Raw genomic sequence first — 17,372 nt, 5'->3', positions numbered from 1 at the left:
AGCGTTTGCCTCCCAACCTCATTTACATTTCGCGTCTGGATCAAAATTCCATGTGAATGTGAGAAAACAGAGTTCTGTCTTTTACTGGCTGCTCCAGAATTTGCTTACACACGCTTCAGAAGACTTCGCTGCTAACCTGTGCTGTATTCTTACAGAAAGTCAATCACCACAGTGTTCTTGTCTACAAAAAGATAACACATCGAATGTCCCCATCACACTGAAAGAGCAGGAGAATTAGGAAGTTGGTTTTTATTGCAATTCATTTTTTGGTTCAAGGTGTATTTTGGTCTAGACTGTCTCTTATTAGCCTGACTGATGTCATGAGGTAGACAGACCAGGATGTTTAGCACCATTCCCATGGCAAAGGGGAGAAAACGGAAGCCAGCGTAGACAAAGTGACATGCCTCTAGTCACATGGATGAGTAGATGTTGGAAACCTTGGCTGAAGTCTAAGCTTCCCCCCCACCCCCAGCTTCACTGAGGTATAACTGACAAATAAAATTATGGGATATTTAAAGCATACAACATGACGATTTGATGCACACACTGTGAAAGGATTCCCCCACAGAGTTAATTAACACATCCATCACCTCACATGCTTCCCCCCTGCTTTTTTTTTTTTTTTTTTTGGTGATATCATTTCAGTTCAGAATCTGAAGAGCCTTTAAAGCCTGATTCCATGTTCCTCATCCCACAATGCCTCATTCCAAGGGACAGATTTATCGACAGCTCCACGGTGAAAAAACAGTAATTCATTCTTTGAGATGATACTGTAAATATCTTTCAAAAACGCAGGAAACATATTCTCCAGGTCTCAAAATCAAAGGATAATAAACAAAATGTCTTCCGGCACCCAGTACAGTTTTCTCCTAAGGTGGGTTGGCAAGGAACACCTGCAAGCCGGGCCCACCCTCTTCGATACAAGGGAGCTTTTGCCTTTTTTTGACAGAGATATACTTCTGGAATTTTTTTAGAAAATGTCTAGGAATGCTAACATTGTCCCTATTTCTGCGTTGTAAAGACAAAAGGCATTATACACACAATGTATTATATACAAAGTAAAATACAATTTGACTCAACAACTTGTTCTCTCATGGGTAAAAAAGTTTACATTATATGTGAATAACCAGAATCTACTGGTATCAACTCAGGAAAAATGAGGAATTTAAGCCTTTTTTTGCCAATTTATTTTCTAAACTACAGAATAAATAATTTTGTTCCCTGTAACACATTCCATGGATATTTCATCTTTTATGGCTTGGACTCCCTCAACCTTCAGTTAATTTTTACCAGAAATAATCAATAAGGGGATAAATATTGGGCTTTGGGTGCTGCTTTACAGATTTACAAATTCCATCTTATTAATATCATATTACTGTTCGTTGTGCCTAAGGCTCTTTCTTGAGCTACTGAATCATTTTAAACTCTGCTGAAATGTCTCTTTAAATGTATTGTTATCATTAGTGATTAACAAGGTCTGTCTGGAAACTTAGAAATCAAATTTTACATACAATTTAGGCACTTGTTTTCAAATTGTTCATTTCAGGAATTTGGTTAAATGCATGGTGATGTCAAAAATTAACGCAGCTCTGTGCATGTCTTTTGAGTATTTCTTGAACAAAGGCTCAGCAAGGACTGTTTCAATGTGTAAAACTCTGTGTTTAGTCTTTGGGATAGAAAACAACAGAACGCGGAATGTATGTCTTGTTCTTGTCAAGGAATTTGTAGTCCAGTGGAGATGATAAAGCATTCAAGGAAGGAAAAAAGAAAGGAAGGAAGGAAGGAAGGAAGGAAGGAAGGAAGGAAGGAAGGAAGGAAGGAAAGAAGGAAGAGAGGGAGGGATGGAGGGAGGAAATTAGATCTTCAAAAGCAGCACAGGGTTATGGTGCCACCAGGAATATGTTTACTAGCCAACATTTCAACATGTGACAGAAGGAAAATAAAATTTACCAAAAATTCACAGACATTCTCCTTGTAACTAGGCATAAATTGAATGAGATTATTATAACGTGTTGGATTCCAAGTGTCCAGTCCATTCATTGGGATAAAAGCTCAGGCCTGTTACAGAGATCCAAAAGCAATAGAGGCTTAAACGAGAGATATTTATTGCCCACTCATGTAAAAGCACAAACTGGTAACACAAGAGGAGTAGGTCCATAATTATCAGACACCTAGGCTCCTTCCTCCCCACTCAACACACGGCTTCCCTTTTATGTTCAAGATGGCTGTTCCAGAGCCTCACACCTCTCCCCAGAGAGGAGAAAAGGGGAAAGTAGTTGGAATGTCCTTTCCCTTTAAGGCCACGGCTCCTTGGAGGGCACACACATCATTTCCTCTCAAACTCACCAACCAAAATTTGATAGCAAAGCAAGGGAAACAGAAATGTCGTCTTTGTCTGGCCAAAGCCATGTGCCCGGTTAAAACTTCTAGTACAAGGTAAGAAGGTTGAGTATGTGGGGACAACTCTCTCTGCCATGTGTAGTGACCAGGCTATCGTCCTCCACTGCAGAGCTCAGCTGTTAGGTATAAGAGGGGATTTGGGGTTTTTGGTTTTTGTTTTAATCACGTAGTCCTAGGGCTTTCATTTTCAAAAGAGATTAGAAATGCATCTTGGATGATTTCACAATCAAAGGAGGATTTCTCACCTTGTCAAGCGCTACTCATTTGCAGCTGAAAGCTAACACCTTATGCCAAGCTAGTCAGCGCCAAATACAATTAATTAGATTAAGCTTGTCGCTAAAATACCAAGACAAATGGCTTGAAACATGGCACTTTCTCCCTTTGCCTTTTTCCCCCTCATCTGGTTTATTTACAATAAAAAAGTAGGTTGCAGGATGGAGTTGCAGAAACTGATCCTTATTAACTGTTACTCTATATATCACATAACTGATAACAGAATGCTGGAGAGAAAAACGTATCTGAATTGTGTTAGCATAGACTGCCCTACCCTGGATCACATTTAATAATTGATTACAGTGTACCGTTCATGGTGGTTTGAGAGTCTCCATAAAAATAATACCGGCAAGTCTGTTGACGTCATTCTCCTCAGAGCCTTCTCGATTTAGTACCAGAGCTGTGACTCGCACCTGCTGCTTCTCCAAACCAGAAACACTGAATTTTCCTTTTGCATTTTTCTTGGTAACCTCTCTCGAAGAAAGTGATTTGCCAGGGCAGTTTTTTAAGTGCACCATTTAAACAACTCTATCGCACACTTTGCTTTACACAATAGGCAACAGATAAGCTGTTTTATTGTAAACCAGATTCGATTTCAGAGTCATTGGGCGCTCTTGCTATTTAACAGGATCTGATAATCCATTTATGGAGCGTATTACTCGTTTGTAGAGCAAAAGGAGGTCATCTAACTGTTTCTGATTTGCAACTCTGGGTTCCCACATGACAGATTTGCCCAGAGCTCACCTGCAAAAGAAACTAGAGCAGACACGGCTCTTATAAAGACAGATCATAAAATTGCAAAAATGTGGAGATCAAAGAGACAATGTCCAACTACCTCATTTGCAAATGAGGAAATGGAAGTCCACAAAGGCCGAAAGATCCCTGAGGACACCCACCCAGTTAGCGACCAGAACCTGGAGCTCCCAAATCCCAGAGGTCTGTACATTCTGTTGCTCAACACCCAGGCAAACACGAGGTTCAAGTGTCATAAACATAGATGCCCTTGCTCACAGGATCTGCTTAATAAGTGGCCAGCCTTAGGCAGCCTGAGGCGCATATACACCAAATTATTGAGTATAGGGTGGTAACCCACAACTAACAGGACAGCAGACTTAAGAAAACCTCAGCTTTCTCTTTGCTTCCTTGAGTTTTTCCTGCTTTTGTTCATTTCCCCTATTTATCTAAACTTGTGGCTTCTCAACTTTTTCAGGTTTCATATACCTGATCCTCAAGCTCTCAGGTGGTGTTAAACTTGTTCAGGATGCAGTAAAATAATGTTAAAAATACTAACAATCATAGTGAAAATGATAGCTTATCTTATGGCCCCTTAAACATTTTTGCGTATCAGGCACTTTGCTAAGAATAATATTTTCTAGTATATTACATATATTATTTCACTGTAATTATATAGGTCAATTCCTACATTGATCCTAAGAAGTATATACTATTATTTTCCCCCATTTTATAGGAATGGAAACTGAGGCACAGAGGATGTAAGTAATTCAGTCCAATTCACACAGCCAGTAAGTAGTTATTATTTAAAACCGGGTTGTCACTTTTAATCACTATATTGGCTATCACAGAAAAACAATTGCATATCACATAACCGTATGTCCAAGAGATGGTATGGCATAACAAAATGAGCCCTGGTGTTGGGGCCAGAAGAGTTACAGTCTTTTCTCTTTTTATTTTACCTCTATCCAGAGGTTTGAGCTTAATTAAACTCCTCCGTTGCTGGCCCTTTACCTCTTTTGACCCATGCCAGGTGCCTACCAATATGTGTAAGCACTTCCTTTAAACCATAAGCCATTCACCATACCTATGCATAATACTATTTTTTAAGAAACTGCTAAAAACTCATGACTTGGTTTGATTACACAAATATGTAGGAAGCATTGGTCACGTGCTGACTACCATTGACATGTAATCGGTCTTAGTAACAATTCTTTTCTTTTTTAATGTTTATTTATTTTTGAGAGAGAGAGAGGGAGCACAAGCGGGGGAGGGGCAGAAAGAGAGGGAGACACAGAATCCGAAGCAGGCTCCAGGCTCTGAGCTGTCAGCATCAGCACAGAGCCCGACCAGGACTTGAACTCACCAACTGCGAGGTCATGACCTGAGCTGAAGTCAGACGCTCAACTGACTGAGCCACCCAGTCGCCCCCTCAGATAACAATTCTTATACCACATAGATCTTTTTGGCTCCCTTGATCTCCTTGTATGCAAAATAGTCCAGGTTTCAATACCTCACTGCAAGCAACAGGAAAACATTATTCTTAAGCAATCACTGCCTTTTTTTTTTTTTTAACTTTTGGCATTTTGACAGTGGGGCGGTTATGCCCTATAATCAAAGGAAAACATAAACCGGTCATCTCCTAACAACTCACTGAAGATTACTCTCAGGGAACAATTTGTGTGGCTGCATCTGGGAGCAGATAACTTTGAACTCTGAAGCCAGGAGAACTCCTGCACTGGCCATTAACTCTTCTCAGTATGTTGCAAATACAGTGAACCTGTTTTTGATGGTGTTGCAGGAAGAATGCACACGACAATATTCCAAGCATGGGCCGTTTGATGTGAAAGAAACCGAAGAGCTTTATAATCTTTTTTTGCTGTTGTTAAAAACCTAATTGCAATTAAATGTCACTAGTGATCAAGATCATTTTGCTGCTCTGCAGTTTCCCCTTCCCAGAGCAGTTCCCCAGCTCGCTCATATAAAGGGATCATGGCATCCTTACCTTCCCTGATATCTTCTCCCAGTGGGCTTCTTATCTGCCTGCACAGTCTGGTGTGCTGGTGAGACCCGTCAATCAAAACAGTTTCCCAGTCAGTCTCAGGAAGCCGCTGTTCTTAGAGCCTTAATGTACAAAATAAAGGTGCAATCAACACAGATTCTACTCAGCCATCTGTGCAGGAAAGAAACAAATGTGACTTTAGAAGGATTCATTTCATGTCTTCAAACCAAGATTTAGTACATTCCTAAAATAATTCGTTTATAAAAAGAGGAGACCTGACTAGAGAATTCATCTGAACAAATGACCACGGCAAGAAAGGGAACCCTATCTGAAACCATGCAGCCACTAGTCACAAGTATCACCATCAAAGGAACACTGGCTTTTTAATAGCAGTAGTAGTAACATTTGTGGCATTATGTGCCAGACCTACTTCTAAGTGCTTTGTGCATATTAATCATTGGCTCCTTCAACAACTCTAGGAGGTTGGCACCACTGTTATCCCTATTTATAGAGGAAGAAACTTCGTAGGTTCAGAGAGAGGATATGTTGCCTGAAGTTATCCATGTGGATATGGTAGAATGAGCTTTTAACCCAGTTGGATTGGGCCCAAAGTCTGCGCTCTGGATCACCAACTAGCCTGTCCCCGCAGTAGACATTATCAGGTACCAGTCCCATTGCTCCGTCAGGAAACAAGGCAGAAGGTGATGCTACCTACGGTTCTTGACAAGAGCCCATAAGTAGGATCATAACATCAGTTCTGAAATACTTTTTCTACAAAATCTCCTGATGATAAAGAAATCGTGTCTGTTTCTATTTATTCTGAAGAGGAAGAAGACTGCTTTCTTTTAGGTCTCTGGCTTGTGTTTTGCATATAGAAACGCAACCTCACTTTGAGCAGACTAAAGAAATATAATGGACTTTTGGTTTGCTCAGTGTTCTTCAGCACTTGCATTATAGGACGTTGTAGAGTGAACATGACTAGCCTTGTAAAAAAAATATTCTCTTACATATCCCAGAAACATTTACTGAGCAGTTAGTATTTGTCATTTATCTATTGAGCACTTAGATAGTTTTCATTTATTACCTCTGAGCTGTGTCCTTAATCCATTCATAGCCAAGAGAGGGAAACATGAATGAAGCTGTCACTCATGCATACTTCCCAAGGATTTTGATTCTGTCTACATTTTCCGTCTTTTGCATTTTAAATTGTTGAGCCCGGAAATTTCCTACTCATTAAATAAAATCGTTTTTAATCTACTGTTATGAAAAAAATTGTTTTTAAATTCAATGGAGTGCCTTTTAATCCTGGTAAATTAGGGCTTAGGAAAAAAGTAGTTAACGTTACCAACGCTTTTTCTGATTTTAAAATGTCAGTCCCATTTTTTCTGCCTTCATTTTTTTGCATTTAATTTAAAATTTTTCTTCCTTAACCTGAAAAGTTACATTATTTTGTTTTACATCTGTCCCTTTGACCTTGTTACATGCCTTTTCACAACTTTGTTATCTCTTTCTCAGAATGCAGGAATATTTCTTGGAGAGAAAAGCTGTAAATTGCTAGAGACTAAGTTAGTATTAAAACAGAATGAATTTTGTTAAATCATCCCCGTTTTGCATTATTGCCTGGGATAATCCCTCTTTATCCCTGTGAAGTCAGCATAAATATTCATGACACCCCCTTTTACTCTTAGTATTGCTCTCTCAAATTAGGTAGGCATGCTTTCCAAAAGTGGTATAAAGCTAATGGTTAAGTAAAATAAATGTGTTTTTATTTGCAAACAAACTCTTGTAGATATACTAGAAAACACTGGTAATTTCCTAAAACCCATCATGAAAAACGCCACTGTAAAGCAGATTATTTTTTAAATGATGATTTACAAGCCTTTAAATTGTGGTCCCAAACCGCAATTCCTTATCTTTTCATGGAGTCATGTGCTCTGAAAATGACTTCTAAGTGAAAGTTTAAAATGATTTGCGACACAGAGACAGCAAGATGGCATTACAGACATTCCCCCCTCATCCTCAGGGGACACAATCCCAGACCTCCCGTGGATGCCTGAAACCACAGACAGTCCCCAACCTTATATATACTATATTTTTCCCTATATGTACACATCTATGATAAAGTTTAATTTCTAAATGAGGCACAGAAAGAAATTAACAACAGTAATAAAATAGAACAGTTATAACAACATATTGTAATAAAAGTTATGTGAATGTGGTCTCTCTCTCTCTCTCAAAATATCTTATTGTCCTGCACTCACCCTTCTGGGGCTGAGGTGAGATGAGAAAATGCCCACCCAACGAGACGAAGTGAGGAGAATGACGCAGGCCTGTGACGTAACATTAGGCGACTATTGACCAGAGGCTACGTCACAAGGAGGGACACCTGCTTCCAGAAGGCGGTGGACCCTGTAACTGAATTGAGGGAAAGCAACACACAGATAAGGAGGGGGCGGAGCTACAGTAGTTACAGCTGTTTGAAATTACTTCTGTGCAAATTTTAGTTTACAAGTTCTGGGTGCTGACGAGATAGAAAAGAGCCTAAAGCAAATTTAAATAGGGAGAGAGAAACATTAAGTTTGCTCAACCTGCCGTTATTCTGCACTCCGTCAGCTCAGTGTATTGGTAAAAGCCAAGTATAGACCAACTGTAGCGTCAGAGGCTAGCTAGCAGACCGGTGGCATGCTTTGAGATTTACTGTAAGACCCTGCTCAGAAATATCCTACACTCCAATCTGCTGGCTCCTCCGATGATTTGGAACACTATTCTGGAAAGAAATCGAAGACAAATCATTCAAATGCATGTGTTAATTGTGTAAGGCAGTACGTCATTATTCAAAATCTTAACAAAACTAAAGGAAATTAAATGCAACATAGGAAATCAGCCACGTCTACAACTAAGTAGGGAAACCTGTTACCACCAAGAAAGTAACCTTTTCGTTATACCTAGGAGAGGTGGCAGCTGTTCGGTCACATTTACAGGATTGAAAATTCAGATCCTGAGTAGTGGTGGTGACTCCAAATTTCACGGACTTACGTCAGCACTGTTTGCAATCAATGCCCATGACCAGAGTCCAAAGTCTGATCATGATGTCTGTCTAGTTTCACATGAGAATACAACAAAGGCAAATAATGGTGTTTAGTATGAACATGTGGCAATATTAATTTATGTAATGCTGAAATAGAATGATAGGGGAGCAATTAGCAAGTGATGATTATAGTTTCTATTGTTCAAGTTATAAAGCACTGACTTGTTCCACTCTTTGATTTTCTTTTGTGCTCTCGTCCACAACGGCTAGGTTTCCACAGCCGCCTAAGGGCTAAAGTGGATAAAGCTGCCTAAGTGGTAAAAGTTGGTAAAGTTGACTACCTGTCTGGATTTCCTAAGGGAAAAAAAATATATTGACTTTAGTCGTCTGTAATATTCATCCTTTCCCCTAACTACCCTGTGTGGGGCCACAAGATGCCATTGTGCAGGTGGGATCTCTGTAGGCTCCACCCCATGACTGAATTTCCTGACTCTGAATCACAGTCTCCCCATAACGGTCCTGGTTTTCTGAGCTTACATTCTCATGGTGGGAAAGAGATAATAAACATGTAAGATGAGAGATGGTGAGAAGTGCTCTGAAGAAAAAAAACTTTCGAAGGGTAAAGGAAATACTGAGGTGGGCGTTATATATATGGGCAGAGGGGGGTTATGGCAGGTGTCTCTGAGAAAGTGGCATTTGAGCACAGACCTGGAGAACCAAAGGGATTCATAGAGGCAGGGTCCCAAGCAGTGGCAGAGACTGTGGGATCGCTGTGGGCTTGGCATGTCCCAGAAGCGGTGAGATGGCCAGCAAGCCTGGGGCGGGGAGCATGGAGGGTGGGTGGTAGCAATGAAGCCAGGAGTATCATGAGGGCCCAGGGCATGGAGAACCCTGCAGACCATGGTAAGGATGGGAGATGGGAAGCCATGGAAGGGTTTTGAACAGCTGGGTGAGTGCTCGCTCTCAGATTTTGGAGACTTCATTCTCAGTCCTTAGGGAATAGAGTGTGAGTGGACGAAGGGAGACCAGTCGTAAGGCTACTGGAATAGTTCAGACTTAAGTTCAGGTTGAAGGTGTTAGTGGAGAAGGTGATGAGGAGGATTTGGATTCTGGATACAGTTTGAAGGCAGAGATAGTAGGATTTGCTCGTAAATGCAAGAGAAAAACGAGCTGTATCCTGTCGCTTGGCTATAGGTTGGCCTGGGCAACAGAAATGGTGATGTTTGCAGAGAAGTGACATGCTGCAGGAAAGGGTAGGAGAGGGGGCAGTGGAGGGGCCAGGGTGACTGAAGGGCCCCCGGTGGACACTGGCCACGTCCAAGTGTGGGTAGGCAGTTCACATTCCAAGTCTGGAATCCGGAGGACAGGTCAGGACTTGAGAGAGAAATGTAGGGATCTTCAAAAAGCTCTAATTTAGGTTCTATAGCCCCTCCTTCAAGCATATTCATATCTTACTCTGTGACTGCCTTATGTACGGTCACCTGAACCCCAAATAAGTTTGGGAACTTTGCTTACATTCTTATGGTGGAAGAGAGATAATAAACACACAAGAGGAGAGATGGTAAGAAGTGCTCCAGAGTGTAGATCCAGTTGTGTTCAAAAAAAAAATAATAATGCAAAGAGATGATGGGAGGGGAAAACACGGAGAGGGTGGGAGGAGCCCAAAGACAGGCTTCCCCGGCTCTGCAATTTCTGTAGGGTTTTTTGTCCCTCAGAACTCACTCGGGTGATGCCGTACGGCAAGAGTCCGTGTGAACTGAAACACTGGTGAGACCTATAACGTTCTACAAATTTCTCTAGTCAAACTTGAGAAACTCAACACCTATACTAAAAAGTTGGCTACATCAGTTACGCAATTCGATCTTAATTGGAGAAGGTATCAAACCGGTGTTAACATAATCCCAAATATCTAATTAGTAGGACCCTTATTATGTTTTGGACATATTGATTTGCAATTCGCTGATGGAGCGAGGACTCGGTCTGGTGCCTCTCGAAGGCCTAGCAATGTTCACCCAAAGAACTTGGTTTCTCTGTGCCCCACCGGGCAGCACAGTCTACACACACCTCCACTAGCAGTGTGTCCCCTGGTGTCCCAAACAGTATGGGCAGCAGACTGGCCAGTGCTCACGTCGGCCAGTAGCAGCCACCGCTAACACACAACTCAAGTTCCTCACCTGGAAAAATGGGGGCTGTGTAAAGCAGCTGTATAACGTGCACAGAACACAAAGAGAAAAAGAAAAAACGATTCAGTGTGGGACACTAACAAGCATAATACAAGTAGAGGCATCGTGCCATAATGTGGGAAAGAACTTAAGTGGTAAATGCAGCAGAAAGCATATTCAACCCATCTTGAAAATTTGGGGTAAATAAATGTTTTCACTCTTATGTGGATCCTGAGAAACTTAACAGAAGACCATGGGGGAGGGGAAGGAAAAAAAAAAAGAGAGGGAGGGAGCCAAACCATAAGAGACTCTTAAAAACGGAGAATAAACTGAGGGTTGATGGGGGGTGGGAGGGAGGGAAGGGTGGGTGATGGGCATTGAGGAGGGCACCTGTTGGGATGAGCACTGGATGTTGTTTGGAAACCAATCTGATGATAAATTTCATATTAAATAAATAAATAAATAAATAAATAAATAAATAAATAAATAATAAAATACAGATCTAAACCTATCTATATTTTAGATCTAAAATAAAAAAAATACTCAGACACTCCATGAGCAATAGAAAAAATCCTTTTTTGCCTATTTAACAAAAAATGACGGAAGTAATGAGTTTGAACTCTTAATTGGACCACTCACATGTTGCTGTCTTACAACTCAGGATGAGGAATAATAATGCCTCCAGAAGCCTGAGGGATTGCTCTGTGGCTTCTAGTTTAGGTTTTAGGATCTCTGGGCTAACGAGAGTTTTGTGGAAGCAAAGCTAAAAAAAACATCATGGTGACTTTGAGTCCTGGGAACCAGAATCACAGCATGCTAGAGTCGATAAAGAAAGGTCTAGTCCCACTCATTCTACAGATGAGGAAACTGAAGCCAAAAACTTTAAGTGACTTTGTCTCTCCCCCCTCAAGGTACTTAAAATGTAGCTAGAAAGGCAACGCATCTAAAAAGTTAAAACGGCAATCACATCAGAATGCTGCGTGAGTTTGTATCTCAGAGTATATTTCACACGAATGGCTCATGTGGTAAGGCTCCAGAAATACAGGCAAAGCTGTGGGTGATTGAGCCAGGGTGCCGGGCGATAGAGAGCTTGAGGTAAACTTTGAAAACAACTTTCAACAAGGTAATCCAAGACGTTAAAGGGAGCATGAATGTTTACACCAGGGAATAAGTAGGTCATTTTTTTCTGCCATGCACAGGGCTATCTTCTCTTAAATGCAAGTGTGTGGGTATGCTGCAATTGACTTATATGCTTGTTTTCACTGTAGTTTTAAAGTAACAAAAATGCTTCACAAACCCTTAGAACATTGGAGAAAAAAAGTCGCTAGTAATTATCCTGACCCTAATACCAAAGATTAGTCTTTCTTTGAAACCTCCCATTTAGTTTTAACAAAATGAAAGCTCCCTTGTTGTCAACTTAGTGCCCTTTTTAAAAATAAAAATTAAAAACTGCTGGAGAGCTCTTTGGTTCACAAGAACTGAACTGAAATTTTTGGCAAATGGTAGAAGAGGAATTCAAGTATCTATGTAATCAGCGTTGACTTTTATGTGTTGATACATATTGGAAAATCTGCCTGGAGAGAAAGAGAAAAGGGGGAGAGAGATATATACATCTACACGCACACAGAAGCCAATACAGATATAGCTAAAGATGGGAAATCCAGAAATAATGTTCTAATTCAGAGTATGTAAAAGCAATGATAAAGATAATACTAAAATGTCTCGAAAATATTTGTATCTTTGAAAGATGCTCACTTTTCAAAGATGACTGGTTGTGGGGCCTCTTCCCCCTTTGCCTTAATGATTTGAAGGTCGCCAAAACCACATGTTTCTTCCTCCTTTCGTTTTCATTAACACGACCAGGAAAGCACTGGGCCAGGAGAGAGCTGGAAGCGGGAGTCATGGAGGGTGGAGAAAATGGGCAAGATAATTCCAGGAAGAGCTCAAAATAGCTAATTAGTCTTTTGCCAAATGTATATGAAGTAATTTACTTTTTATAAGGTTCGTTCGGCTGAATTAAATGATTTCATTTTTGAATGTTCCTGTGATTATAACAAAAATATGACTCATCCAACTGATGGCTCATTCTTCTTCCTCTTGAGACTAAACCTTCAGAATCAGGATGAACAAGAAATAAATGGAGCCACGAAGGGTGGCCCTGATGATGGCTTCGGTGCTCACAAAATAAACAAATGCCGTCTGTGCTTCCTGTCTTTATATTTTACCTGTATCTATGACAATAGAGTTTCTGGACTAAATGTTTTGGCTACGAGTTGTTAGGTAGTCACAAATAGAAACCTTAGGAATGGCATGACCAATGCTTGCCACAACCTCTGTACGTTTTTGAGGGTGCTGCTTTACTGACGAGCATTTTTGCTCTTGATCTAAGAGCATCTCTTCCCCTGAAAATTAAGAATCCAAGTCACCTCTGCCTTAAACTCATTATCGGACCATGTGAGAGCCCCCCAGGGCCCAGATTGTGCCCTTAGCACAAAGACATAGAAAAAGCTGGTGCTCCTTCAAAGGGAATGAAGATAGGCCTGGAGCATGGTAAGACTGTGATCTGGAATGATGCTCTCGGGGATGTCTGCAGGAAATGCCTCAGAGAAGTGCCACCACTGGTGTGGAGGTGTATCTGCAGCATCGAATATCTTAGGGGCACTTGGCTGGCTCGAGAGTGCGCAGCTTTTCATCTTGGGGTAGTGAGTTCAAGCCCCCATGTTGGGTGTAGAGATTACTTAAAACAAAAACAAAAACAGCACAGTGATCCTCTCCTTGAAACAGTTTCACAAAGAAGCTTATGCCTATGATAAAAAAAATATACAAGGAAGTTTATACGCACTATGTTTTAGGGGAGTTATAATATGCACGAGAATTTTCAGTATTGCTCGTTACAGGTTATGCTACACATTGATGGATCCAAATTATAGTGGTCCTGGACTGAAATTTTGGTCAATACCTAAGTTGCATATTTATAAACTGCTGTAATCCTTCAGATTCTTAGATCTAAGAGAGACATTCTAGTGCAGTGTTTAAGAACATAAATTCTGAAGCCAACCCGCCTGGATTCCCAAGCTTGACTCTGCTACTTAATTGCTGTGTGATCTTGTGCAAGTTTCTTAACTTCTCTGAGTTTTCATTTTTTTTTAAATCAGTAAAATAACAACAGTATTTTCCTCATCTGGCTGTTGTGAGCCTCAAGTGAATTAATATATATGTAAATACACTTAGAATAGTTCCTGGCACACAGAAAGCACTTAAAAGCTATTACTACCATGTAAGTTCTCTGGCAAGCAATTAATAAGCAAAGCAATAAGAAACACGTACATAAATATTCATAGCAGCACTATTCAGAATAGCAAAACAGCAAAATCTAGCAGCAACCCAAATGCCCTGAACAAGAAAGTCAATATGCAAACTGGTATAGTCACACAATAGAATGTTATACAGGAGGCAAAATGAGCACACTGTAGGAACAGGCAACAATAAAGATGAATTTTAGCAATACAATTATATCCAGCATGATGACATCATTATAAAGATAAAAACAACTAAAATAGAGGATACATATGTTCAAGGAAACTCATAAAAAGGAAAGCAAGAGAATGACCCACATGGAATTCAGAATGACCGCTACTTGAGGTATGGGGAAATAAAAGATGAAACAGTGGCCCAGACCATCTGGTTAGATGCACGTTCCTATCCAAGTCTATCTCTTGCTTTAGACGGCAGGTGTGTAGGTATTCAGGGGGAAGGGAGGAAGAGAGAGAAGAAGAGACACATGGACCTATGACAAGGCTTTGTCATGAACCAAGAATCACAAGTTCTCCAGTTATGTATCCTTGAGACACGCCCCCCAAAGTAACGACAATCATTGTCCATTGTTAGAATCAATCCCAGTGATGTTATATTACAAATAATTAAAAGATAACACAGGTGAGGGATTGTTTGTATGTGTTGATCCATTTTGGCTGGGAAAAGGAGTAGTAAGATAGATATAAACACCATGTGTACTGAGGATTTTTCTAAAATAAATAATGTTATTAGTCTTCTCTTGGAAAAACAAGATGACAGGTCATGTGACTGTTTAGGGTGCAGACAGTGAAGACACGTTTGTTTAAAATGCGTGATATAAACTGGTGATTTGGTATTGGTTAAATCAGTGTGGCAAGCATAGCATATTCATTACTAGTATCGATACTCCGGGATTCCAAAAACCTATACATTTCACATTTCAAACAAAACCATCCTGCCAACCACCAAAACGGGCTCCACCGACCTCGACATTTGCCAGTGATTTTCAGGAATGAGTGTGGATTTGTTAGCCTGATACCTCTAAATCATTCAAAGAGTCGTGAAGTGACATATTCCAGAAGAGACACCCATTACATGCAGATAAGAAAAACTTAGAAAGGTCATAGATAATCTAGTAATAATGAAGGCAGGGACTGTAATGGACAATTGAGGGCAATTGTCAAGCTTCTTTGCACGGTCTCTCTCCCTGACAAACTGCTTTATAATGGCAATCATTCCTTCATGGCCACAAATGAGGATACCTTCATTGTATGTATATTTACCGAGCAAATTCTACCGCCCAGATATCATTAGGGGTGGAAAGGGATGGCAGAGAAGAAGTTAAGAAAAGCCCCCACGATTAGTGTCTGCTTATGGAATATGCAATACTAAACTTTAAGGACCTGAGTAATGAATATGTCCTGTATTACAGTTATTCATCTCATTGCATGTGTTCCTAAAGAGTTTTTGCTAAGACAAGAATAGTCTTTGTCTCGCTAGGCAAGAAATCTGACCAAAAGTTATATGGTTATTTCTTTGAAGCTTTAACATTCGCCATCTTTGAAGTAGTCATACACTGAACCAAGAGGATACAAGTATCTGGAAACAAGTGGCCTGTGAGAATTGGGCAGGGAAAACAGACTCTGTGTGTGTGTGTGTGTGTGTGTGTGTGTGTGTGTGTGTGTGTTACTCTTTCTCCCACTTTTATCTGCCCCTACATATTTACTACTGGCAGATCATCCATTTCGGGTTCACTGCTGCCATGGGGACATGAAGCCATAATATTAGTCTCTATATCACCATTAGCTGGTCATGTGCTCCCATCTCCCCTACTCTGGGTATTAAACTGTCACTGTGCTTAACCTGGATTTGGCCTGTATAAAATCCAAAAAACTAAAAATGCTTATCATCTCACACGTAAATCTCTTGGCCAAACGAACCTAGGGGCTTAGACGTATTTTGTCCTTTCTAGAGCTGAATGTCTCTTGTTTTACTTCTCAAAACACAGAGAGTTAAGGGAGAAAGAAATGACACGAGTAAACACTAAGTTCTAGTTATACAGTGACTGGCTTCCAATTTTTTGATTAATGGATTAATGAATTAAATAAAGAATAGTTAGTGCCATTGCTTGAGATAGAGAATGATGGAAAATGGGATGAGGTGTGGGGAGGGGAGAATATCATGAACCCAGTATGAAGTGGGGAATAAATATAAACTATATTTGAACTGTATCTTAAATGTACAATGTGGAAATTGTGATAATTGGATGAGGGTCTAGGCTGTCATTTACCTTTTGTGATATTAAAGCTAGGTTCTTTTTTTAAAGTGTATTTATTTTGAGAGAGAGTACAGGAGGGGCAGAGAGAGAGGGAGAGATAGAGAATCCCAAGCAGACTCCACACTGTCAGTGCAGAGCCTGATGCAGGGCTCGAACTCACAAACCATGAAATCACGACCTGAGCCAAACCAAAAGTCGGACGCTTAATCAACGGAGCCACCCAAGTGCCCCTAAAAGCTAGGATCTTAAACAAAATGCGAGCATAAATCCTTAGGCTTTTTTGAAACCTTTTTTGAAACACTTACTACATGTGAATTGACATTGTGTGTACAAATCATTCTTATGCGTTCATTAAAATAGGACCCTAAAGGACCCAGTCTGGACATTATTTCCTGGACCTAGAGTTAATCTATATTTTTAAAGGAAAATAAATTGTTTCTTCACAACCATTCCACAATTCACCCTTCTCCCTAATTCAGATGGTCTTTCTCAATCACTCCAAATTAATGATACATTCATCACATAGTTTTACAAATAGCCAAGCATATTAAATCATATCAGGTAAACATTCAAATTCCAAAACTTCTGAAAAGGGGAGCAGGCTGACCAAAATTTTTGTGGCTCATAAGACTTTGGCAATTTGTTTGTGGGCCTGATACCTAACTTTTTCAACAGTAAGCAAAGCCTGGAGCAGTAATCATCCACGTGAAAAGTAACTTCAAATGTCACAGTACCTCCCATGCTATGGCAATTTAGCAAGTGATGATGTGACTGATTGAGCCAGAAAGAAAATGTAATGAAATTATTGGTTTGGAACACAACGTGCTTACGATCTCTCAGCCTTTTGTCTCTTCAAAGGTCAATAGACAACTCTTTGAAATACGAGACATGCAAAAGAATGTTAACATTTGGAATGCAAACCTGCATTCACCACTTATCTGCTTTGAAGGATTTCTCGCCCACAAATGCTAATAGAAAACAAAATGATCAATGATTCTTGTCACGCCCCCCCCAATGTCTCTACTAACACCACACCACCCATGATGAGAAAAGACTTTACAAAGGTGATGATAATTTATTGACTGAAGTTTACTTTTAGGCAAATCGTTTTGGTATCGGTTTATAAAATGGATGTGATTTTAGGCAAGATGAAATCCTAAAATTGATCATCTCAGTTGAAGGGTTTTTGAGTTAATAGGGAAG

The 17,372-nt window shown here is 40.2% G+C and overlaps 2 protein-coding genes across 23 annotated transcripts in view; one reads left to right on the top strand and one right to left on the bottom strand.

Moving 5' to 3' along the window:
• CB1H4orf47 (chromosome B1 C4orf47 homolog) overlaps positions 1-17,372 on the bottom strand; it is a 533,217-nt gene that overhangs the window by 242,053 nt on the left and 273,792 nt on the right. Inside the window, exon 13 of one of the 2 annotated variants that reach the window (XR_008295851.1) lies at positions 5,411-5,529. The gene's annotated coding sequence lies outside the window, so the exon portion shown is untranslated. Of the gene's footprint in view, positions 1-4,642; positions 5,530-17,372 lie in introns of those variants that run through there. The other variant, XR_008295850.1, reaches the window with a different exon arrangement.
• The window catches only part of SORBS2 (sorbin and SH3 domain containing 2), a 221,302-nt gene that overhangs the window by 88,351 nt on the left and 115,579 nt on the right, over positions 1-17,372 (top strand). The gene's annotated exons all lie outside the window — the stretch shown is intronic.

This window comes from Acinonyx jubatus, chromosome B1 (assembly GCF_027475565.1).
Source record: "Acinonyx jubatus isolate Ajub_Pintada_27869175 chromosome B1, VMU_Ajub_asm_v1.0, whole genome shotgun sequence".
NCBI classification, from domain to species: domain Eukaryota; kingdom Metazoa; phylum Chordata; class Mammalia; order Carnivora; family Felidae; genus Acinonyx; species Acinonyx jubatus.
Note: the sequence above shows the minus strand (reverse complement) of the source record. Positions and strands in the feature narration are given on the sequence as shown.